Genomic DNA, 26,052 nt, shown 5'->3' with positions numbered 1-26,052 from the left:
GCATTCACCTGACTACGTGCGGCCTCCTGCTGTATGTAGATGGCTACGTGTTGCCTCCCGCTGTGTATAGATGGCTACGTGCGGCCTCCCGCTGTATATAGATGGCTATGTGCGGCCTCCCGCTGTGTATAGATGGCGCCGTGCAGTCTCCTACTGTGTATAGATGGCTACGTGCGGCTTCCCGCTGTGTTTAGATGGCTACGTGCGGCCTCCGGCTGTGTGTAGATGGCTACGTGCGGCCTCCGGCTGTGTATAGATGGCTACGTGCGCCCTCATGTTGTGTATAGATGGCTACGTGCGGCTTCCTGCTGTGAATAGATGGCACCGTGCGGCCTACCGCTGTGTATAGATGGCTATGTGCGGCCTCCCGCTGTGTATAGATGGCTACGTGCGGCCTCCCGCTGTATATAGATGGCTATGTGCGGCCTCCTGCTGTGTATAGAAGGCACCGTGCGGCCTCCCGCTGTGTATAGATGGCTATGTGCGGCCTCCTGCTGTGTATAGATGGCTACGTGCGGCCTCCCGCTGTATATAGATTGCTACGTGCGGCCTCCCGCTGTATATAGATGGCTACGTGTGGCCTAGCGCTGTGTATAGATAGCTACGTGCGGCCTCCCGCTGTATATAGATGGCTACGTGCGGCCTCCCGCTGTGTATAGATAGCGCCGTGCAGCCTCCTGCTGTGTATAGATGATAGATGACTATGTGCGGCCTCCTGCTGTGTATAGATGGCTACGAGCGGCCTCCCGCTGTGTATTGATGGCTATGTGCGGTCTCCCGCTGTGTATAGATGGCTACGTGTGGACTCCGGCTGTGTATAGATGGCACCATGTGGCCTCCCGCTGTGTATAGATGGCTACGTGCGGCCTCTCGCTGTGTATAGATGGCTACGTGCGGCCTCCCGCTGTGTATAGATGGCTACGTGCGGCCTCCGGCTGTGTATAGATGGCTACTTGCGGCCTCTCGCTGTGTATAGATGGCTACGTCCGGCCACCCGCTGTGTATAGATGGGTACGTGCGGCCTCCGGCTGTCTATTGATGGCTCCGTGCGGTCTCCTACTTTGGCTGTGGGTTGCACATGCGCAATATTCTAGTCTCTTATGAGGCATTCACCTGACTACGTGCGGCCTCCCGCTGTATATAGATGGCTACGTGTTGCCTCCCGCTGTGTATACATGGCTACATGCGGCCTCCCGCTGTATATAGATGGCTATGTGCGGCCTCCTGCTGTGTATAGATGGCGCCGTGCATCCTCCTGCTGTGTATAGATGACTACGTGCGGCCTCCTGCTGTGTATAGATGGCTACGTGCGGCCTCCCGCTGTTTATAGATGGCTATGTGCGGCCTCCCGCTGTGTATAGATGGCGCCGTGCAGTCTCCTACTGTGTACAGATGGCTACGTGCGGCCTCCCGCTTTGTTTAGATGGCTACGTGCGGCCTCCGGCTGTGTGTAGATGGCTACGTGCGGCCTCCGGCTGTGTATAGATGGCTACGTGTGCCTCATGTTGTGTATAGATGGCTACGTGCGGCCTCCTGCTGTGAATAGATGGCACCGTGCGGACTCCCTCTGTGTATAGATGGCTATGTGCGGCCTCCCGCTGTGTATAGATGGCTACGTGCGGCCTCCCGCTGTATATAGATGGCTATGTGCGGCCTCCTTCTGTGTATAGAAGGCACCGTGCGGCCTCCCGCTGTGTATAGATGGCTATGTGCGGCCTCCTGCTGTGTATAGATGGCTACGTGCGGCCTCCCGCTGTATATAGATGGCTACGTGTGGCCTCCCGCTGTGTATAGATAGCTACGTGCGGCCTCCCGTTGTATATAGATGGCTACGTGCAGCCTCCCGCTGTGTATAGATAGCGCCGTGCAGCCTCCTGCTGTATATAGATGATAGATGACTACGTGCGGCCTCCTGCTGTGTATAGATGGCTACGAGCGGCCTAACGCTGTGTATATATGGCTATGTGCGGTCTCCCGCTGTGCATAGATGGCTACGTGCGGCCTCCTCCTGTGTATAGATGGCACCATGTGGCCTCCCGCTGTGTATAGATGGCTACATGCGGCCTCTCGCTGTGTATAGATGGCTACGTGCGGCCTCTCGCTGTGTATAGATGGCTACGTGCGGCCTCCGGCTGTGTATAGATGGCTACTTGCCGCCTCCCGCTGTGTATAGATGGCTACGTGCGGCCACCCGTAGTGTATAAATGGGTGCGTGCGGCCTCCGGCTGTGTATAGATGGCTACGTGCGCCCTCCCGTTGTGTATAGATGGCTACGTGCGGCCTCCTGCTGTGTATAGATGGCACCGTGCGGCCTCCCGCTGTGTATAGATGGCTACTTGCCGTCTCCCGCAGTGTATAGATGGCTACGTGCGGTCTCCCGCTGTGTATAAATGGCTACGTGCGGCCTCCTGCTGTGTATAGATGGCTACGTGAGGCCTCCCGCTGTTTATAGATGGCTACGTGCGGCCTCCCGCTGTTTATAGATGGCGCCGTGCAGTCTCATACTGTGTATAGATGGCTACGTGCGGCCTCCCGCTGTGTTTAGATGGCTACGTGCGGCCTCCGGCTGTGTATAGATGGCTACGTGCGGCCTCCGGCTGTGTATAGATGGCTACGTGCGCCCTCCCGTTGTGTATAGATGGCTACGTGTGGCCTCCCGCTGTGAATAGATGGCACCGTGCGGCCTCCCGCTGTGTATAGATGGCTATGTGCGGCCTCCCACTGTGTATAGATGTCTACGTGCGGCCTCCCGCTGTAAATAGATGGCTACGTGCGGCCTCCTGCTGTGTATAGATGGCACCGTGCGGACTCCCGCTGTGTATAGATGGCTACATTCGGCCTCCCGCTGTATATAGATGGCTACGTGCGGCCTCCCGCTGTATATAGATGGCTACGTGTGGCCTCCCGCTGTGTATAGATGGCTACGTGCGGCCTCCCGCTGTATATAGATGGCTACGTGCAGCCTCCCGCTGTGTATAGATAGCGCCGTGCAGCCTCCTGCTGTGTACAGATGATAGATGACTACGTGCGGCCTCCTGCTGTGTATAGATGGCTACGTGCGGCCTCCCGCTGTATATAGATGGCTACGTGCGGCCTCCCGCTGTATATAGATGGCTACGTGTGGCCTCCCGCTGTGTATAGATAGCTACGTGCGGCCTCCCGTTGTATATAGATGGCTACGTGCAGCCTCCCGCTGTGTATAGATAGTGACGTGCAGCCTCCTGCTGTGTATAGATGATAGATGACTACGTGCGGCCTCCTGCTGTGTATAGATGGCTACGAGCGGCCTCCCGCTGTGTATAGATGGCTACGAGTGGCCTCCCGCTTTGTATATATGGCTATGTGCGGTCTCCCGCTGTGCATAGATGGCTACGTGCGGCCTCCTGCTGTGTATAGATGGCACCATGTGGCCTCCCGCTGTGTATAGATGGCTACGGGCGGCCTCTCGCTGTGTATAGATGGCTACGTGCGGCCTCCCGCTGTGTATAGATGGCTACGTGCGGCCTCCGGCTGTGTATAGATGGCTACTTGCCGTCTCCCGCTGTGTATAGATGGCTACGTGCGGCCACCCGCTGTGTATAGATGGGTACGTGCGGCCTCCGGCTGTGTATAGATGGCTACGTGCGCCCTCCCATTGTGTATAGATGGCTACGTGCAGCCTCCTGCTGTGTATAGATGGCACCGTGCGGCCTCCCGCTGTGTATAGATGGCTACTTGCCGTCTCCCGCAGTGTATAGATGGCTACGTGCGGTCTCCCGCTGTGTATAGATGGCTACGTGCAGCCTCCTGCTGTGTATAGATGGCTACGTGAGGCCTCCCGCTGTTTATAGATGGCTATGTGCGGCCTCCCGCTGTTTATAGATGGCGCCGTGCAGTCTCCTACTGTGTATAGATGGCTACGTGCGGCCTCCCGCTGTGTTAAGATGGCTACGTGCGCCTCCGGCTGTGTATAGATGGCTACGTGCGGCCTCCGGCTGTGTATAGATGGCTACGTGCGCCCTCCCGTTGTGTATAGATGGCTACGTGCGGTCTCCTGCTGTGAATAGATGGCACCGTGCGGCCTCCCGCTGTGTATAGATGTCTACGTGCGGCCTCCCGCTGTAAATAGATGGCTACGTGCGGCCTCCTGCTGTGTATAGATGGCACCGTGCGGACTCCCGCTGTGTATAGATGGCTACGTTCGGCCTCCCGCTGTATATAGATGGCTACGTGCGGCCTCCCGCTGTATATAGATGGCTACGTGTGGCCTCCCGCTGTGTATAGATGGCTACGTGCGGCCTCCCGCTGTATATAGATGGCTATGTGCGGCGTCCCGCTGTGTATAGATAGCGCCGTGCAGCCTCCTGCTGTGTACAGATGATAGATAACTACGTGCGGCCTCCTGCTGTGTATAGATGGCTACGTGCGGCCTCCCGCTGTGTATAGATGGCTATGTGCGGCCTCCCGCTGTGTATAGATGGCGCCGTGCAGCCTCCTGCTGTGTATAGATGATAGATGACTACGTGCGGCCTCCTGCTGTGTATAGATGGCAACGAGCGGCCTCCCGCTGTGTATAGATGGCTACGAGCGGCCTCCCGCTGTGTATAGATGGCTATGTGCGGTCTCCCGCTGTGCATAGATGGCTACGTGCGGCCTCCTGCTGTGTATAGATGGCACGATGTGGCCTCCCGCTGTGTATAGATGGCTACGTGCTGCCTCTCGCTGTGTATAAATGGCTACGTGCGGCCTCCCGCTGTGTATAGATGGCTACGTGCGGCCTCCGGCTGTGTATAGATGGCTACTTGCCGCCTCCCGCTGTGTATAGATGGCTACGTGCGGCCACCCGCTGTGTATAGATGGGTACGTGCAGCCTCCGGCTGTGTATAGATGGCTACGTGCGCCCTCCCGTTGTGTATAGATGGCTACGTGCGGCCTCCTGCTGTGTTTAGATGGCACCGTGCGGCCTCCCGCTGTGTATAGATGGCTAATTGCCGTCTCCCGCAGTGTATAGATGGCTACGTGCGGTCTCCTGCTGTGTATAGATGGCTACGTGTGGCCTCCTGCTGTGTATAGATGGCGCCGTGCAGCCTCCTGCTGTGTATAGGTGGCTACGTGAGGCCTCCTGCTGTGTATAGATGGCTATGTGCGGCCTCCCGCTGTTTATAGATGACTACGTGCGGCCTCCCGCTGTGTATAGATGGCGCCGTGCAGTCTCCTGTGTATAGATGGCTACGTGCGGCCTCCGGCTGTGTTTAGATGGCTACGTGCGGCCTCCGGCTGTGTATAGATGGCTATGTGTGGCCTCCGGCTGTGTATAGATGGCTACGTGCGCCCTCCCGTTGTGTATAGATGGCTACGTGCGGCCTCCTGCTGTAAATAGATGGCACCGTGCGGCCTCCCGCTGTGTATAGATGGCTACGTGCGGCCTCCCGCTGTGTATAGGTGGCTACGTGCGGCCTCCGGCTGTGTATAGATGGCTACTTGCCGCCTCCCGCTGTGTATAGATGGCTACGTGCGGCCACCCGCTGTGTATAGATGGGTACGTGCGGCCTCCGACTGTGTATAGATGGCTACGTGCGCCCTCCCATTGTGTATAGATGGCTACGTGCGGCCTCCTGCTGTGTATAGATGGCACCGTGCGGCCTCCCGCTGTGTATAGATGGCTACTTGCCGTTTCCCGCAGTGTATAGATGGCTACGTGCGGTCTCCCGCTGTGTATAGATGGCTACGTGTGGCGTCCTGCTGTGTATAGATGGCTACGTGAGGCCTCCCGCTGTTTATAGATGGCTACGTGCGGCCTCCCGCTGTTTATATATGGCGCCGTGCAGTCTCCTACTGTGTATAGATGGCTACGTGCGGCCTCCCGCTGTGTTTAGATGGCTACGTGCGGCCTCCGGCTGTGTATAGATGGCTACGTGCGGCCTCCGGCTGTGTATAGATGGCTTCGTGCACCCTCCCGTTGTGTATAGATGGCTACGTGCGGCCTCCTGCTGTGAATAGATGGCACCGTGCGGCCTCCCGCTGTGTATAGATGGCTATGTGCGGCCTCCCTCTGTGTATAGATGCCTACGTGCGGCCTCCCGCTGTAAATAGATGGCTACGTGTGGCCTCCTGCTGTGTATAGATGGCACCGTGCGGACTCCCGCTGTGTATAGATGGCTACGTTCGGCCTCCCGCTGTATATAGATGGCTACGTGCGGCCTCCCGCTGTATATAGATGGCTACGTGTGGCCTCCCGCTGTGTATAGATGGCTACGTGCGGCCTCCCGCTGTATATAGATGGCTACGTGCGGCCTCCCGCTGCGTATAGATAGCGCCGTGCAGCCTCCTGCTGTGTACAAATGATAGATGACTACGTGCTGCCTCCTGCTGTGTATAGATGGCTACGTGCGGCCTCCCGCTGTGTATAGATGGCTGTTTGCGGCCTCCCGCTGTGTATAGATGGCGCCGTTCAGCCTCCTGCTGTGTATAGATGATAGATGACTACGTGCGGCCTCCTGCTGTGTATAGATGGCTACAAGCGGCCTCCCGCTGTGTATAGATGGCTACGAGCGGCCTCCCGCTGTGTATAGATGGCTATGTGCGGTCTCCCGCTGTGCATAGATGGCTACGTGCGGCCTCCTGCTGTGTATAGATGGCACGATGTGGCCTCCCGCTGTGTATAGATGGCTACGTGCGGCCTCCCGCTGTGTATAGATGGCTACGTGCGGCCTCCGGCTGTGTATAGATGGCTACTTGCCGCCTCCCGCTGTGTATAGATGGCTACGTGCGGCCTCCCGCTGTGTATAGATGGGTACGTGCAGCCTCCGGCTGTGTATAGATGGCTACGTGCGCCCTCCCGTTGTGTATAGATGGCTACGTGCGGCCTCCTGCTGTGTATAGATGGCACGATGTGGCCTCCCGCTGTGTATAGATGGCTACGTGCGGCCTCCCGCTGTGTATAGATGGCTACGTGCGGCCTCCGGCTGTGTATAGATGGCTACTTGCCGCCTCCCGCTGTGTATAGATGGCTACGTGCGGCCACCCGCTGTGTATAGATGGGTACGTGCAGCCTCCGGCTGTGTATAGATGGCTACGTGCGCCCTCCCGTTGTGTATAGATGGCTACGTGCGGCCTCCTGCTGTGTTTAGATGGCACCGTGCGGCCTCCCGCTGTGTATAGATGGCTAATTGCCGTCTCCCGCAGTGTATAGATGGCTACGTGCGGTCTCCTGCTGTGTATAGATGGCTACGTGTGGCCTCCTGCTGTGTATAGATGGCGCCGTGCAGCCTCCTGCTGTGTATAGGTGGCTACGTGAGGCCTCCTGCTGTGTATAGATGGCTATGTGCGGCCTCCCGCTGTTTATAGATGACTACGTGCGGCCTCCCGCTGTGTATAGATGGCGCCGTGCAGTCTCCTGTGTATAGATGGCTACGTGCGGCCTCCGGCTGTGTTTAGATGGCTACGTGCGGCCTCCGGCTGTGTATAGATGGCTACGTGTGGCCTCCGGCTGTGTATAGATGGCTACGTGCGCCCTCCTGTTGTGTATAGATGGCTACGTGCGGCCTCCTGCTGTAAATAGATGGCACCGTGCGGCCTCCCGCTGTGTATAGATGGCTACGTGCGGCCTCCCGCTGTGTATAGGTGGCTACGTGCGGCCTCCGGCTGTGTATAGATGGCTACTTGCCGCCTCCCGCTGTGTATAGATGGCTACGTGCGGCCACCCGCTGTGTATAGATGGGTACGTGCGGCCTCCGACTGTGTATAGATGGCTACGTGCGCCCTCCCATTGTGTATAGATGGCTACGTGCGGCCTCCTGCTGTGTATAGATGGCACCGTGCGACCTCCCGCTGTGTATAGATGGCTACTTGCCGTTTCCCGCAGTGTATAGATGGCTACGTGCGGTCTCCCGCTGTGTATAGATGGCTACGTGTGGCGTCCTGCTGTGTATAGATGGCTACGTGAGGCCTCCCGCTGTTTATAGATGGCTACGTGCGGCCTCCCGCTGTTTATATATGGCGCCGTGCAGTCTCCTACTGTGTATAGATGGCTACGTGCGGCCTCCCGCTGTGTTTAGATGGCTACGTGCGGCCTCCGGCTGTGTATAGATGGCTACGTGCGGCCTCCGGCTGTGTATAGATGGCTTCGTGCACCCTCCCGTTGTGTATAGATGGCTACGTGCGGCCTCCTGCTGTGAATAGATGGCACCGTGCGGCCTCCCGCTGTGTATAGATGGCTATGTGCGGCCTCCCTCTGTGTATAGATGCCTACGTGCGGCCTCCCGCTGTAAATAGATGGCTACGTGCGGCCTCCTGCTGTGTATAGATGGCACCGTGCGGACTCCCGCTGTGTATAGATGGCTACGTTCGGCCTCCCGCTGTATATAGATGGCTACGTGCGGCCTCCCGCTGTATATAGATGGCTACGTGTGGCCTCCCGCTGTGTATAGATGGCTACGTGCGGCCTCCCGCTGTATATAGATGGCTACGTGCGGCCTCCCGCTGCGTATAGATAGCGCCGTGCAGCCTCCTGCTGTGTACAAATGATAGATGACTACGTGCTGCCTCCTGCTGTGTATAGATGGCTACGTGCGGCCTCCCGCTGTGTATAGATGGCTGTGTGCGGCCTCCCGCTGTGTATAGATGGCGCCGTTCAGCCTCCTGCTGTGTATAGATGATAGATGACTACGTGCGGCCTCCTGCTGTGTATAGATGGCTACAAGCGGCCTCCCGCTGTGTATAGATGGCTACGAGCGGCCTCCCGCTGTGTATAGATGGCTATGTGCGGTCTCCCGCTGTGCATAGATGGCTACGTGCGGCCTCCTGCTGTGTATAGATGGCACGATGTGGCCTCCCGCTGTGTATAGATGGCTACGTGCGGCCTCCCGCTGTGTATAGATGGCTACGTGCGGCCTCCGGCTGTGTATAGATGGCTACTTGCCGCCTCCCGCTGTGTATAGATGGCTACGTGCGGCCTCCCGCTGTGTATAGATGGGTACGTGCAGCCTCCGGCTGTGTATAGATGGCTACGTGCGCCCTCCCGTTGTGTATAGATGGCTATGTGCGGCCTCCTGCTGTGTATAGATGGCACGATGTGGCCTCCCGCTGTGTATAGATGGCTACGTGCGGCCTCCCGCTGTGTATAGATGGCTACGTGCGGCCTCCGGCTGTGTATAGATGGCTACTTGCCGCCTCCCGCTGTGTATAGATGGCTACGTGCGGCCTCCCGCTGTGTATAGATGGGTACGTGCAGCCTCCGGCTGTGTATAGATGGCTACGTGCGCCCTCCCGTTGTGTATAGATGGCTACGTGCGGCCTCCTGCTGTGTTTAGATGGAACCCTGCGGCCTCCCGCTGTGTATAGATGGCTACTTGCCATCTCCCGCAGTGTATAGATGGCTACGTGCGGTCTCCCGCTGTGTATAGATGGCGCCGTTCAGCCTCCTGCTGTGTATAGATGATAGATGACTACGTGCGGCCTCCTGCTGTGTATAGATGGCTACAAGCGGCCTCCCGCTGTGTATAGATGGCTACGAGCGGCCTCCCGCTGTGTATAGATGGCTATGTGCGGTCTCCCGCTGTGCATAGATGGCTACGTGCGGCCTCCTGCTGTGTATAGATGGCACGATGTGGCCTCCTGCTGTGTATAGATGGCTACGTGCGGCCTCCCGCTGTGTATAGATGGCTACGTGCGGCCTCCGGCTGTGTATAGATGGCTACTTGCCGCCTCCCGCTGTGTATAGATGGCTACGTGCGGCCTCCCGCTGTGTATAGATGGGTACGTGCAGCCTCCGGCTGTGTATAGATGGCTACGTGCGCCCTCCCGTTGTGTATAGATGGCTACGTGCGGCCTCCTGCTGTGTATAGATGGCACGATGTGGCCTCCCGCTGTGTATAGATGGCTACGTGCGGCCTCCCGCTGTGTATAGATGGCTACGTGCGGCCTCCGGCTGTGTATAGATGGCTACTTGCCGCCTCCTGCTGTGTATAGATGGCTACGTGCGGCCTCCCGCTGTGTATAGATGGGTACGTGCAGCCTCCGGCTGTGTATAGATGGCTACGTGCGCCCTCCCGTTGTGTATAGATGGCTACGTGCGGCCTCCTGCTGTGTTTAGATGGAACCCTGCGGCCTCCCGCTGTGTATAGATGGCTACTTGCCATCTCCCGCAGTGTATAGATGGCTACGTGCGGTCTCCCGCTGTGTATAGATGGCTACGTGCGGCCTCCTGCTGTGTATAGATGGCGCCGTGCAGCCTCCTGCTGTGTATGGGTGGCTACGTGAGGCCTCCTGCTGTGTATAGATGGCTATGTGCGGCCTCCCGCTGTTTATAGATGGGTACGTGCGGCCTCCCGCTGTGTATAGATGGCGCCGTGCAGTCTCCTACTGTGTATAGATGGCTACGTGCGGCCTCCCGCTGTGTTTAGATGGCTACGTGCGGCCTCCGGCTGTGTATAGATGGCTACGTGTGGCCTCCGGCTGTGTATTGATGTCTACGTGCGCCCTCCCGTTGTGTATAGATGGCTACGTGCGGCCTCCTGCTGTAAATAGATGGCACCGTGCGGCCTCCCGCTGTGTATAGATGGCTATGTGCGGCCTCCTGCTGTGTATAGATGGCTATGTGCGGCCTCCTGCTGTTTATAGATGGCTACGTGCGGCCTCCTGCTGTGTATAAATGGCACGGTGCGGCCTCCCGCTGTGTATAGATGATAGATGACTACGTGTGGCCTCCTGCTGTGTATAGATGGCTACGTGCGGCCTCCCGCTGTGTATAGATGGCTATGTGCGGCCTCCCGCTGTGTATAGATTGCGCCGTGCAGCCTCCTGCTGTGTATAGATGGCTACGTGCGGCCACCTGCTGTGTATAGATGGCTACGTGCGGTCTCCTTCTGTGTATAGATGGCTACATGTGGCCTCATGCTGTGTGTAGATGGCGCCGTGCGGCCTCCCGCTGTGTATAGATGGCTACTTACGGTCTCCTGCAGTGTATAGATAGCTATGTGCGGTCTTCCGCTGTGTATAGATGGCTACGTGCGGCCTACTGCTGTGTATAGATGGCACCATGTGGCCTCCCGCTGTGTATAGATGGCTACGTGCGGCCTCTCGCTGTGTATAGATGGCTACGTGCGGCCTCCCGCTGTGTATAGATGGCTACGTGTGGCCTCTGGCTGTGTATAGATGGCTACGTGCGGCCTCTCGCTATGTATAGATGGCTACGTGCAGCCACCCGCTGTGTATAGATGGGTACGTGCGGCCTCCGGCTGTGTATAGATGGCTACGTGCGCACTCCCGTTGTGTATAGATGGCTACGTGCGGCCTCCTGCTGTGTATAGATGGCACCATGCGGCCTCCCGCTGTGTATAGATGGCTACTTGCCGTCTCCCGCAGTGTATAGATGGCTATGTGCGGTCTCCCGCTGTGTATAGATGGCTACGTGCGGCCTCCTGCTGTGTATAGATGGCACCATGTGTCCTCCCGCTGTGTATAGATGGCTACTTGCCATCTCCCCAGTGTATAGATGGCTACGTGCGGTCTCCCGCTGTGTATAGATGGCTACGTGCGGCCTCCTGCTGTGTATAGATGGCACCGTGCAGCCTCCTGCTGTGTATAGGTGGCTACGTGAGGCCTCCTGCTGTGTATAGATGGCTATGTGCGGCCTCCCGCTGTTTATAGATGGCTACGTGCGGCCTCACGCTGTGTATAGATGGCGCCGTGCAGTCTCCTATTGTGTATAGATGGCTACGTGCAGCCTCCCGCTGTGTTTAGATGGCTACGTGTGGCCTCCGGCTGTGTATAGATGGCTACGTGTGGCCTCCGGCTGTGTATTGATGTCTACGTGCGCCCTCCCGTTGTGTATAGATGGCTACGTGCGGCCTCCTGCTGTAAATAGATGGCACCGTGCGGCCTCCCGCTGTGTATAGATGGCTATGTGCGGCCTCCTGCTGTGTATAGATGGCTATGTGCGGCCTCCTGCTGTTTATAGATGGCTACGTGCGGCCTCCTGCTGTGTATAAATGGCACGGTGCGGCCTCCCGCTGTGTATAGATGATAGATGACTACGTGTGGCCTCCTGCTGTGTATAGATGGCTATGTGCGGCCTCCCGCTGTGTATAGATGGCGCCGTGCAGCCTCCTGCTGTGTATAGATGGCTACGTGCGGCCACCTGCTGTGTATAGATGGCTACGTGCGGTCTCCTTCTGTGTATAGATGGCTACATGTGGCCTCATGCTGTGTGTAGATGGCGCCGTGCGGCCTCCCGCTGTGTATAGATGGCTACTTACGGTCTCCTGCAGTGTATAGATAGCTATGTGCGGTCTTCCGCTGTGTATAGATGGCTACGTGCTGCCTACTGCTGTGTATAGATGGCACCATGTGGCCTCCCGCTGTGTATAGATGGCTACGTGCGGCCTCTCGCTGTGTATAGATGGCTACGTGCGGCCTCCCGCTGTGTATAGATGGCTACGTGTGGCCTCCGGCTGTGTATAGATGGCTACGTGCGGCCTCTCGCTATGTATAGATGGCTACGTGCAGCCACCCGCTGTGTATAGATGGGTACGTGCGACCTCCGACTGTGTATAGATGGCTACGTGCGCACTCCCGTTGTGTATAGATGGCTACGTGCGGCCTCCTGCTGTGTATAGACGGCACCATGCGGCCTCCCGCTGTGTATAGATGGCTACTTGCCGTCTCCCGCAGTGTATAGATGGCTATGTGCGGTCTCCCGCTGTGTATAGATGGCTACGTGCGGCCTCCTGCTGTGTATAGATGGCACCATGTGTCCTCCCGCTGTGTATAGATGGCTACGTGCGGCCTCCCACTGTGTATAGATGGGTACGTGCGGCCTCCTGCTGTATATAGATGGCTATGTGCGGCCTCCCGCTGTGTATAGATGGCGCCGTGCAGCCTCCTGCTGTGTATAGATGGCTACGTGCGGCCTCCTGCTGTGTATAGATGGCTATGTGCGGCTTCCCGCTGTATATAGATGGCTACATGCGGCCTCCCGCTGTGTATAGATGGCGCCGTGCGGTCTCCTACTGTGCATAGATGGCTACGTGTGGCCTCCCGCTGTGTTTAGATGGCTACGTGAGGCCTCCGGCTGTGTATAGATGGCTACGTGCGGCCTCCGGCTGTGTATAGATGGCTACGTGAGCCCTCCCGTTGTGTATAGATGGCTACGTGCGGCCTCCTGCTGTGAATAGATGGCACCGTGCTACCTCCCGCAGTGTTTAGATGGCTGTGTGCGGCCTCCCGCTGTGTATAGATGGCTACGTGCGGCCTCCCGCTGTATATTGTTTGCTACGTGCGGCCTCCTGCTGTGCATAGATGGCACCGTGATGCCTCCCGCTGTGTATAGATGGCTATGTGCGGCCTCCCGCTGTGTATAGATGGCTACGTGCGGCCTCCCGCTGTATATAGATGGCTACGTGCGGCCTCCCGCTGTATATAGATGGCTACGTGTTGCCTCTCGCTGTATATAGATGGCTATGTGCGGCCTCTTGCTGTGTATAGATGGCGCCGTGCAGCCTCCTGCTGTGTATAGATGGCTACGTGCGGCCTCCTGCTGTGTATAGATGGCTACGTGAGGCCTCCCGCTGTTTATAGATGGCTACGTGCGGCCTCCCGCTGTTTATAGATGGCGCCGTGCAGTGTCCTACTGTGTATAGATGGCTACGTGCGGCCTCCCGCTGTGTTTAGATGGCTACGTGCGGCCTCCGGCTGTGTATAGATGGCTACGTGCGGCCTCCGGCTGTGTATAGATGGCTAGGTGCGCCCTCTCGTTGTGTATAGATGGCTACGTGCGGCCTCCTGCTGTGAATAGATGGCACCGTGCGGCCTCCCGCTGTGTATAGATGGCTTTGTGCGGCCTCCCACTGTGTATAGATGTCTACGTGCGGCCTCCCGCTGTAAATAGATGGCTACGTGCGGCCTCCTGCTGTGTATAGATGGCACCGTGCGGACTCCCGCTGTGTATAGATGGCTACGTTCGGCCTCCCGCTGTATATAGATGGCTACGTGCGGCCTCCCGCTGCATATAGATGGCTACGTGTGGCCTCCCGCTGTGTATAGATGGCTACGTGCGGCCTCCCGCTGTATACAGATGGCTACGTGCGGCCTCCCGCTGTGTATAGATAGCGCCGTGCAGCCTCCTGCTGTGTACAGATGATAGATGACTACGTGCGGCCTCCTGCTGTGTATAGATGGCTACGTGCGGCCTCCCGCTGTGTATAGATAGCTATGTGCGGCATCCCGCTGTGTATAGATGGCGCCGTGCGGCCACCTGCTGTGTATAGATGGCTACGTGCGGCCACCTGCTGTGTATAGATGGCTACGTGCAGCCTCCTGCTGTGTATAGATGGCGACGTGCGGTCTCCTGCTGTGTATAGATGGCTACTTACGGTCTCCTGCAGTGTATAGATGGCTACGTGCGGCCTCCTGCTGTGTATAGATGGCACCATGTGGCCTCCCGCTGTGTATAGATGGCTACGTGCGGCCTCCCGCTGTGTATAGATGGCTACGTGCGGCCTCTCGCTGTGTACAGATGGGTACGTGCAGCCACCCGCTGTGTATAGATGGGAACGTGCAGCCTCCGGCTGTGTATGGATGGCTACGTGCGCCCTCCCGTTGTGTATAGATGGCTACATGCGGCCTCCTGCTGTGTATAGATGGCACCGTGCGGCCTTCCGCTGTGTGCAGTTATGGCCAAAAGTATTGAGAATGAGACAAATAGTAATTTTTCCAAAGTTTACTGCTTCATTTTTTGTAATGGCAATTTGCATATGCTCCTGAATGTCAAAGAGTGATCAGCTTAACAGCATTTACTGTACTTGCAAAGTCAATATTTGCCCAGAAAATGAACTTTAACCCCCAAAACACATTTCAACATCATTGCAGTCCTGCCTTAAAAGGAGCAGCTAACATCGTTTTAGTGATTGATCCATTAACACAGGTGTGGGTGTTGATGAGGACAGGGCTGGCGATCAATCAGTCATGATTAAGTAAGAATGACATCACTGGACGATTTTAAAGGAGGCTGGTTCTTGGTATCATTGTTTCTCTTCAGTTAACCATGGTTATGTCTAAAGAAACACGTGCAGCCATCATTGCACTGCACAAAAATGGCCTAACAGGGAAGAGTATCGCAGCTACAAAGATGGCACCTCAGTCAACAATCTATCGCATCATCAAGAACTTCAAGGAGAGAGCTTCCATTGTTGTCAAAAAGGCTCCAGGGCGCCCAAGAAAGACCAGCAAGCGCCAGGACCGTATCTTAAAACTGTTTCAGCTGCAGGATCGGACTACCAGCAGTGCCGAGCTTGCTCAGGAATGGCAGCAGGCTGTTGTGAGTGCTTCTGCACGCACTGTGAGGCGGAGACTCTTTGAGCAAGGGCTGGTTTCAAGGAGGGCAGCAAAGAAGCCACTTCTCTCCAGAAAAAAACATCAGGGACCAACTGATATTCTGCAAAAGGTACAGGGAGTGGACTGCTGAGGACTGGGGCAAAGTCATTTTCTCTGATGAATCCCCTTTCCGATTGTTTGAGACATCTGGAAAACCGCTTATTCGGAGAAGAAGAGGTGAGCGCTACCACCAGTCTTGTCTCATACCAACTGTAAAGCATCCTGAAACCATTCATGTGTGGGGTTGCTTCTCAGCCAAGGGAATCGGCTCACTCACAGTCTTGCCTAAAAACACAGCCATGAATAAAGAATGGTACCAGAATGTCCTCCAAGAGCAACTTCTCCCAACCGTCCAAGAGCAGTTTGGCGCCCAACAATGCCTTTTCCAGCATGATGGAGCACCTTGCCATAAAGCAAAGGTGATAACTAAATGGGTCATGGAACAAAACATAGAGATTTTGGGTCCATGGCCTGGAAACTCCCCAGATCTTAATCCCATTGAGAACTTGTGGTCAATCATCAAGAGATGGGTGGACAAACAAAAACCAACAAATTCTGGCAAAATGCAAGCATTGATTATGCAAGAATGGACTGCTATCAGTCAGGATTTGGTCCAAAAGTTGATTGAGAGCATGCCAGGGAGAATTACAGAGGTCTTGAAGAAGAAGTGGCAACACTGCAAATATTGACTTGCTGCATTAACTCATTCTAACTGTCAATATAACCTATTGGTACTCATAATATGATTGCAATTATATATCTGTATGTGATATAAACATCAGACAAACACTAATAAAAACCAGAGGCCAGCAGATCATGTGAAAATATAATTTTGGTGTCATTCTCAAAACTTTTGGCCATGACTGTATAGATGGCTATTTGCCGTCTCCCGCAGTGTATAGATGGCTACGTGTGGTCTCCCGCTGTGTATAGATGGCTACGTGCGGCCTCCTGCTGAGTATAGATAGCTACGTGCGGCCTCCCACTGTATATAGATGGCTATGTGCGGCCTCCCGCTGTGTATAGATGGCTACGTGCGGCCTCTCGCTGTGTATAGATGGCTACGTGCGGCCTCCCACTGTATATAGATGGCTATGTGCGGCCTCCTGCTGTGTATAGATGGCGCCGTTCAGCCTCCTGCTGTGTATAAATGGCTACGTGCGGCCTCCTGGTGTGTATAGATGGCTACGTGCGGCTTCCCGCTGTTTATAGATGGCTACGTGCGGCCTCCCGCTGTGTATAGATGGCGCCGTGCAGTCTCCTACTGTGTATAGATGGCTAAGTGCGGCCTCCCGCTGTGTATAGATGGCGCCGTGCGGTCTCCTGCTGTGTATAGATGGCGCCCTGCGGCCTCCCGCTGTGTATAGATGGCTACTTACGGTCTCCTGCAGTGTATAGATGGCTATGTGCGGTCTCCCGCTGTGTATAGATGGCTAAGTGCGGCCTCCTGCTGTGTATAGATGGCACCATGTGGCCTTCCGCTGTGTATAGATGGCTACGTGCGGCCTCTTGCTGTGTATAGATGGCTACGTGCGGCCTCCGGCTGTGTATAGATGGCTGCGTGCGCCCTACCGTTGTGTATAGATGGCTATGTGCGGCCTCCTGTTGTGTATAGATGTCACTATGCGGCCTCCCGATGTGTATAGATGGCTATGTTCGGCCTTCCGCTGTGTATAGATGGCTACGTGCGGCTTCCCGCTGTATATAGATGGCTACGTGCAGCCTCCCGCTGTGTATAGATGGCTTCGTGCGGCCTCCTACTGTGTACAGATGGCTACGTGCGGCCTCCTGCTGTGTATAGATGGCACCGTGCGGCCTCCTGCTGTGTATAGATGGCTATGTGCGGCCTCCCGCTGTTTATAGATGGCTACGTGCGGCCTCCCGCTGTTTATAGATGGCTACGTGCGGCCTCCCGCTGTGTATAGATGGCGCCGTGCAGCCTCCCACTGTGTATAGATGGCTACGTGCGGCCTTCCGCTGTGTATAGATGGCTACGTGCAGCCTCCTGCTGTTTATAAATGGCTATGTGCGACCTCCCGCTGTGTATAGATGGGTACGTGCGGCCTCCAGCTGTGTATACATGGCGCCATGCGGCCTCCTGCTGTGTATTGATGGCTGCGTGCAGCCTCCCGCTGTGTATAGATGGCTACGTGTGGCCTCCTGCTGTGTATAGATGGCTACGTGCAGCCTCCTGCTGTGTATAGATGGCTACGTGCGGCCTCCTGCTGTGTATAGATGGCTACGTGCGGCCTCCCGCTGTGTATAGATGGCTACGTGCGGCCTCCTGCTGTGTATAGATGGCTACGTGCAGCCTCCTGCTGTGTATAGATGGCTACGTGCGGCCTCCTGCTGTGTATAGATGGCTACGTGCGGCCTCCCGCTGTGTATACATGGCGCCGTGCGGCCTCCTGCTGTGTATTGATGGCTACGTGCAGCCTCCTGCTGTGTATAGATGGCTACGTGCAGCCTCCTGCTGTGTATAGATGGCTACGTGCGGCCTCCTGCTGTGTACTGATGGCTACGTGCGGCCTCCTGCTGTGCATAGATGGCTATGTGATGCCTCCTGCTGTGTATTGATGGCTATGTGTGGCCTCCAGCTGTGTATAGATGGCTACGTGATGCCTCCTGCTGTGTATTGATGGCTATGTGTGGCCTCCCGCTGTGTATAGATGGCTACGTGCGGCCTCCTGCTGTCTATAGATGGCTACGTGCGGCCTCCTGCTGTGTATTGATGGCACCGTGAGGCCTCCCGCTGTGTATAGATAGTGCCGTGCGCCTCCCGCCATGTATAGATGGCTATGTGTGCTCGATATTGAATCATACAATTAATGTAAGGCTATGTGCCCACGATGCAGAAATGTTCCGGATTTTTTTTGAGCGTTTCTGCATCTCCCTGGCAGAAAAAACGCATGCGGATTGTACATGCGGATTGTACATGCGGATTGTACATGTGTTTTTCCTGCCAGTGACATGTGGATGTGAAGCGTTCTTCACATGCATTTCCGCATGCGGGTTGACATGCACTTTCCAAGCGATTTTAGCATCACGTGGACAGTGCTTGACAACTTGGTCACACTACATAAATTCATGCAACCAGCATGGATTTATATAGTGTGACCGTAAAAGAATGGTAAAAAATAAAAAATAAATATATAATTACCTTCTGATTACCGTACTAAATGACGTCACCGCAGGTCCTTTTCAGACTATCGCGAGCTGCCGGCAAGCCAGGACGCATCGGATAAAGACACCGGGGGCCATCAGAAGGTAAGTATAATATTTATTTTTTATTTTATTCTTTTTTTACAGGTTCTATGGTACCCAGGTCCGGAGGAGAGTCTCCTCTTCTCCAGACCCGGGTACCATCCGCACATTGAAACGCATGGAATTCGCATGTGATGCGTAATCCATGCGTTGCAATGCAAGTCAATGGCGGCGAAAACGTTGCGCTTCCGCAAAATAATTGGTGATGCTGCGGATTTTTCCGCAATGATAATCTGCAGCGGAAATTTCCGCAGCATGTGCACAGCACATGCGGATTATCATTGGGGAACATAGCAGACCTTCTACCAAACGTTTTTTAAGCGTTTCTGCAGCGGAATTGCCGCTGCGGAAACACTTAAAAACGCATAGTGGGCACGCAGCCTAAAAAAACTATTATAATTAATATTGTGCCAAATTAATTTCACGTGAACTATCACATGATCTATCACAGGGGATCATGTGACATGTGATACATCAGGTATGGGGGGGCGCCTTCTAAACTGCCCGGGGCCTTTGCTACTCTTAATCCACCCCTGGCTGCAGCAAATAGAATAGTGATTTTATCAAAACTACAGCAAGCATCCCAGTAAGTGGTATATTTCTGGAATCAGGGACTCTGGTCTGGTTTTATGTCATTTTCAGAATGGGGCAACATAAACCTGGTGACAGATTCTTTTTAAGGCTCACATCTACATTGTTTATTCTGTTTTTCTGTCCTATCATGGACACCAAAAGCTGAAAATGATGGAGCATGAGATTTGTTAGGCTCAGAGGAGATGCAAGACACGAGAGAGAGGTACTGAAGGCATAAAAATATTGGTGTCCATAGTAGGTGGGAACTCATAGCAAAGATGAAAACTAGGTCTTTTTTCAGGTGATGTGACATCACCACACTCCACATGCAAACACAACCAACTTGGATTGTGTCACCTCTTTCCAGGGGTCCCATTGCAGCAGTGAAAGTCGCTGGCTGCTTTTGCACATCGGTATGCCTTGTATAAGCAAATGTGAAAAGAGATCATGGGAAGAATGGACTTTAGATCTCCACACTTCTGGTTTTCATTTGTCTCCTTTGTCCATCACAACTTTGTGATCAAGAATTTATCTGAATAATGTCATATATGTCCTATTAAGACCAAAGTCTAAAGGGCCATATACAGTGATGTGTCGTATTGAGACTTTTGGTTCTGGAGACATCGCTCAGTTGAAAAACTCTCCCCAGAGCAGATAAGGCATAAACAGTATTATACAAAGTATTCACTTCTGTATTTATTGTATTTATTTTTTTATGTTGCTAAGATTACTTCTTTCTCTATTACACAGATTGTATCCCTAGAAAAACTGTGCACCACGTACTGGATACAATGTGCGGAAGTAAGAATGGTCAGGTTTTTCATCACTAACCATTCATAAGAGCATGCAGACCCAAAGCCCCAAGTGCCAGGAGGAAGAGGAAAGTATGCTAGGGCTTCGAAGAACAGGAGATGGTGACTGACAACTTCACTCAGTGTGAACAAGGGGCGTTTTAGAGAAAAAAAATGGCAGGAAAATTTGGCAAGAATTAGGTCTTACATCAACACCTCCCTCACGACCAGTGCACTTCTCAAGAGAAGGCACGAATCTCCCTCCAGACATGTGCTAGGTCTTGTCATCTGTATTAACAGCTACATTGTGAAGGTTATGTGAAGATCAAAACTACATTGAAGATGAATGAAGTCCAATAGATAAAAGTAATAAAGGGGTTGTCCATCTATGAAATAATACATAATAAATGTTTCATTTAGAGTCCACAAAATATAATTTCTCAAGTGGAAGAATTTTGCAAACATGCTCCAGAGTCCAGATATTGGTGATATGCAGTTGTTAGTGCGCCTCTTTAGATTTCCTTTAAAGGGAGTCTGTCTGCAGATTTATTCCTTTAAGGGTGCCTGCAGATGAGCCTATAAAAAGATAAATAGTCATCCCAGTTTTGTGGATTTATTATCAAATTTTCATCAGATTTTCATCCATGTGTGCGTTTTTGACATCTGTGTGATCTGAAATGTATCCATAAAACTCAGATGCCGCTCGGATGTTCCGTGTGGGATCACATTTTTTTTCTCACACCCGTAGACTTAAATGTGTGAGTCTTATCCGAGACTCGGTAGAAAGTAGTGCAAGCTGCTATTTATTTTCTCAAGGACATTCGGACAGAGAAAAAAATCCTTTATCTGAACAGTCCTATTGAATAACATGGGTGTCCATGTGGGACCTGATTAAAAATAGGATAGCACATGTCTGATTTATACGCTCGTTTGCATAATAACAGTGATAGATAGTACGCTTACAAACTGAGAAAACAAAATGCTAATCTTTATATTAATTACATCTTAGGTGCCGAGTGGGCTGTCCACAGCCAGGTAAGTTACTAGAACCGTCTCCATCGTTTGCCTCTTTGTCTTGATTGATGGTGACGTTTCTGTCTTACGTTGTTATGACCACATCTGAATTGCCAAGTAGGAGTGCAGGAAATCTGATGCTAACCACGAACGCACCACCTAGAAATGAAGAACGCATGTGCAGAATTTCAGTGATGGCTATGATAACATCAGACAATTCTGGTGCCGTCATGTGAAGAAGTGTTGGGTACAGTTTGAGTGAAAGAAAGAACATTTACATGACTGTGGACCACCAACTGCGGAGTCAACAGCAGTACCATGATCGGCAAGAAGAAAGATATTTTCTCATGTTTATAAGTGCACTAATTGACACTAATATTAATTTTACAGGGAGAAATCTACTTATTCTGATATACTCCCTTTCAGAACATCCATCTAATGTGTTGGCATTAAAGGCGACTGTGACCGCACAACAGACAAAATCACAAAATCACTCCTCAGTCCGTGAATAAGAGGAGTGGTGGAATGATGCCGTTAAGCATGTGTGGCCATGATGACCTAATGAATACATTAGTTGGATATTCTGTAGGGGTGTAAAAAAATACTTCTTTCTGTATATTTTTTCTATCGAGGACATCTCAAAGTATTTATTCTTGGATTGTCCATTAAAAATAATTATTGCGATTGTTGCATAAAGCAATTATATACAGTACAGACCAAAAGTTTGGACAAACCTTCTCATTTAAAGATTTTTCTGTATTTTCATGACTATGAAAATTGTACATTCACACTGAAGGCATCAAAACTATGAATTAACACATGTGGAATTATATACTTAACAAAAAAGTGTGAAACAACTGAAAATATGTCTTATATTCTAGGTTCTTCAAAGTAGCCACCTTTTGCTTTGATGACTGCTTTGCACACTCTTGGCATTCTCTTGATGAGCTTCAAGAGGTAGTCACCGGAAATAGTTTTCACTTCACAGGTGTGCCCTGTCAGGTTTAATAAGTGGGATTTCTTGCCTTATAAATGGGGTTGGGACCATCAGTTGTGTTGTGCAGAAGTCAGGTGGATACACAGCTGATAGTCCTACTGAATAGACTGTTAGAATTTGTATTATGGCAAGAAAAAAGCAGCTAAGTAAAGAAAAACAAGTGGCCATCATTACTTTAAGAAATGAAGGTCAGTCAGTCCGAAAAATTGGGAAAACTTTGCAAGTGTCCCCAAGTGCAGTTGTAAAAACCATCAAGCGCTACAAAGAAACTGGCTCACATGAGGACAGCCCCAGGAAAGGAAGACCAAGAGTCACCTCTGCTTCTGAGGATAAGTTTATCCGAGTCACCAGCCTCAGAAATCGCAGGTTAACAGCAGCTCAGATTAGAGACCGGGTCAATGCCACACAGAGTTCTAGCAGCAGATACATCTCTACAACAACTGTTAAGAGGAAACTTGGTGCAGCAGGCCTTCATGGTAAAATAGCTGCTAAGAAACCACTGCCAAGGACAGGCAAAAAGCAGAAAATACTTGTTTGGGTTAAAGAACACAAGGAATGGACATTAGACCAGTGGAAATCTGTGCTTTGCTCTGATGAGTCCAAATTTGAGATCTTTGGTTCCAACAACCGTGTCTTTGTGCAACGCAGAAAAGGTGAACGGATGGACTCTACATGCCTGGTTCCCACCGTGAAGCATGGAGGAGAAGGTGTGATGGTGTGGGGGTGCTTTGCTGGTGACACTGTTGGGGATTTATTCAAAATTGAAGGCATACTGAACCAGCAAGGCTACCACAGCATCTTACAGTGGCAAGCTATTCCATCCGGTTTGCGTTTAGTTGGACCCTCATTTATTTTTCAACAGGACAATGACCCCAAACACACCTCCAGGCTGTGTAAGGGCTATTTGACCAAGAAGGAGAGTGATGGGGTGCTACGCCAGATGACCTGGCCACCACAGTCACCAGACCTGAACCCAATTGAGATGGTTTGGGGTGAGCTGGACCACAGAGTGAAGGCAAAAGGGCCAACAAGTGCTAAGCATCTCTGGGAACTCCTTCATGATTGTTGGAAGGCCATTTCTGGTGACTACCTCTTCAAGCTCATCAAGAGAATGCCAACAGTGTGCAAAGCAGTCATCAAAGCAAAAGGTGGCTACTTTGAAGAACCTAGAATATAAGACATATTTTCAGTTGTTTCACACTTTTTTGTTAAGTATATAAGTCCACATGTGTTAATTCATAGTTTTGATGCCTTCAGTGTGAATGTACAATTTTCATAGTCATGAAAATACAGAAAAATCTATAAATGAGAAGGTGTGTCCAAACTTTTGGTCTGTACTGTAGTTACAGAGTGATTGTCCATTTGTCCATAATTAGCTTAATAGTTGAGATTCACCCATCTTTCCCTGGGATCCAGGATGGTAGATTGTGTCTATTTGTGTCCAGCACGTGTGTCCGGATGACACCATGTGTCCGGGTAAAGAACTAGTTTCCTTGGGCCTACATCAGCAGCTGGTTTACACACAGACCCTCATCCTGTGTCCTGTGGAATGGCAAGAGAGACCCCCCTGTCTCTAACATGGGCTTTTATTGCACCTGTTATTCCGCATATGGTAGTAACTAAAAATACACACACAAATAGCGCATGTCAGCTAAAAATCCTAACACGATGGCTGATGCAATCTGTATGGTACAGAATTCAGAATTAAGAATAAAATGAATATCCATAATTAATATTTAACAAGGGGAATAAAAAAATACCAGACATGCCATCATACAATCACATTTATGCTACAGAAATATCTAAATATAGGAGAATTGTTTGAGAACGTATCTTTTGCATGATTCAACAATAAAGTAATATTTAATTGTAGGACAACTCCATTAATTACAGTGAAATTGTCATTAGGTCAAGACTAGTTTCTTCATTAGTAAATTCTTTGAGTTATCACATTTCTATTGGCTAGAGATGAGAGAACTTGAACTGGAAAGTTCGGGTTTCGTACTGAACACCTAGTGTCCCATGCTAAACTCCGAACATCATATGATGTGATGAATCTATCTATATATCATGTATAACCTACCTGCTTGTGATGTTGTACCTTTATTAACCCCTTCATGACTGCTGATACACATTAAAACGGCCATTTTAAAGTGGTGATCGGGAATACGCCTATATCATCCCACAGAGTCCAAAAACCTCTGGGGTCTCAGCTACAGGGGTAGCTGAGACCCTGGAGAACACGATCAGGGCCAGATTTTCCGGTCCCCGATCACGTAATTGCCGTTATTCATAAATAACGACGATCACATAAAAAAAAGTGTGCCCACTATTAAAATAATTTCTCTCTCTTCTGACACTGGGAATGGGGGGGAGGGTATTCATTTTATAGGTGGGGAAGATAGTGCAGATAGTGACCTGGGCACAAATAAAGAAATTGGGGGTGGGGTTAGAACAGTCAATAAAGTAAGAAGGAATAGAGGTACAGAGAGATACATAAAATGCATGTACTCTAATGCCAGAAGCCTCACCAACAAGATGGAGGAATTAGAATTAATTTTGTTGGAAAATAATTATGACATGGTAGGGATATCTGAGACGAGGCTGGACGAGAGCCATGACTGGGCAGTTAATTTACAGGGCTATAGTCTGTTCAGAAATGACCGTACAAACAAGCGAGGGGGGGGGGGGTGTTTATATGTAAAATCATCGTTAAAACCCGTCTTGCGGGAGGATATATGTGAATCTAATGAAAATGTAGAGTCCCTGTGGGTGGAGATAAGGGGAGGGGGAAAAAATAATAAATTACTGATAGGGGTTTGTTATAAGTCTCCAAAAATAATGGAAGCAGCGGAGAATATCCTCGTAAAGCAAATAGATGAAGCAGCGACTCAAGGAGAAGTCATTATTATGGGGGACTTCCAACTACCCTGAAATACCTTGGGGGACAGAAACATGTAGTTCAAGCAAAGGTAATAGGTTTTTGACAACTATGAGAGAAAATTACCTTTCACAACTGGTTCAGGGCCCAACAAGAAGGGGGGCACTGCTAGACCTAATATTAACCAGTAGGCCAGACCGCATATCAAATATACGAGTTGGGGGTCACTTGGGTAACAGTGATCACAAAATAATACGTTTTCATGTAACCTTTAATAAGATGTGTAGTAGAGGGGTTACAAGGACACTAAACTTCAGGAAGGCAAATTTCCAACGGTTGAGAGATGATCTTAGTGCAATAAACTGGGATGATATCCTGAGACATAAAGCTAAACAAAGCAAATGGGAGACTTTTATTAACATCCTGAATAGGACCTGTGCACAATATATACCCTTTGGGAATAAACATGCTAGAAATAGGAGGAAACCACTATGGCTAAATAGAGCTGTAAGGGGCGCAATAAGTGACAAAAAAAAAGCATTTAGAGAACTAAAGCAAGTAGGTATTGATGAGGCATTAAATAAATATAGAAAATTAAATAAATTATGTAAAAAACAAATCAAGGCAGCAAAGATTGAGGCAGAGAGAATCATTGCCAGAGAAAGTAAAAATAACCCCCAAATATTCTTTAACTACATAAATAGTAAAAAACTAAAAAATGATAGTGTTGGCCCCTTAAAAATAGTCTGGGTGAAATGGTGGATGAGGATGAGGAAAAAGCCAATATGCTAATTGATTTTTTTTCAACCGTATTTACACAAGAAAATCGCATGACAGAAAACATGATTAGTGATAACAAAAATTCTCCATTAAATGACACTTGCTTAACCCAGCAGGAAGTACGGCGGCGTCTAAAAACCACCCGCGAGTACTGCAGGAATTAAGTAACGTCATAGATAGACCATTATTTTCAATCTTTAAAGATTCCATAATAACAGGGTCTGTACCACACGACTGGCGTATAGCAAATGTGGTGCCAATATTTAAAAAGGGGACAAAAACTGAACTTGTAAATTATAGGCCGGTAAACTTAACCTCTACTGTGGGTAAAATCCTGGAGGGTTTCCTAAGAGATGCTATAATAGAGTATCTGAAGAAGAATAACCTCATGACCCAATATC

This window comes from Phyllobates terribilis, unplaced genomic scaffold (genome assembly GCF_046119375.1).
Source record: "Phyllobates terribilis strain yellow unplaced genomic scaffold, ASM4611937v1 Scaffold_2__4_contigs__length_985480577, whole genome shotgun sequence".
NCBI lineage: Eukaryota > Metazoa > Chordata > Amphibia > Anura > Dendrobatidae > Phyllobates > Phyllobates terribilis.
The sequence above is the reverse complement of the archived record's forward strand: the minus strand, read 5'-3'. Positions refer to the sequence as shown.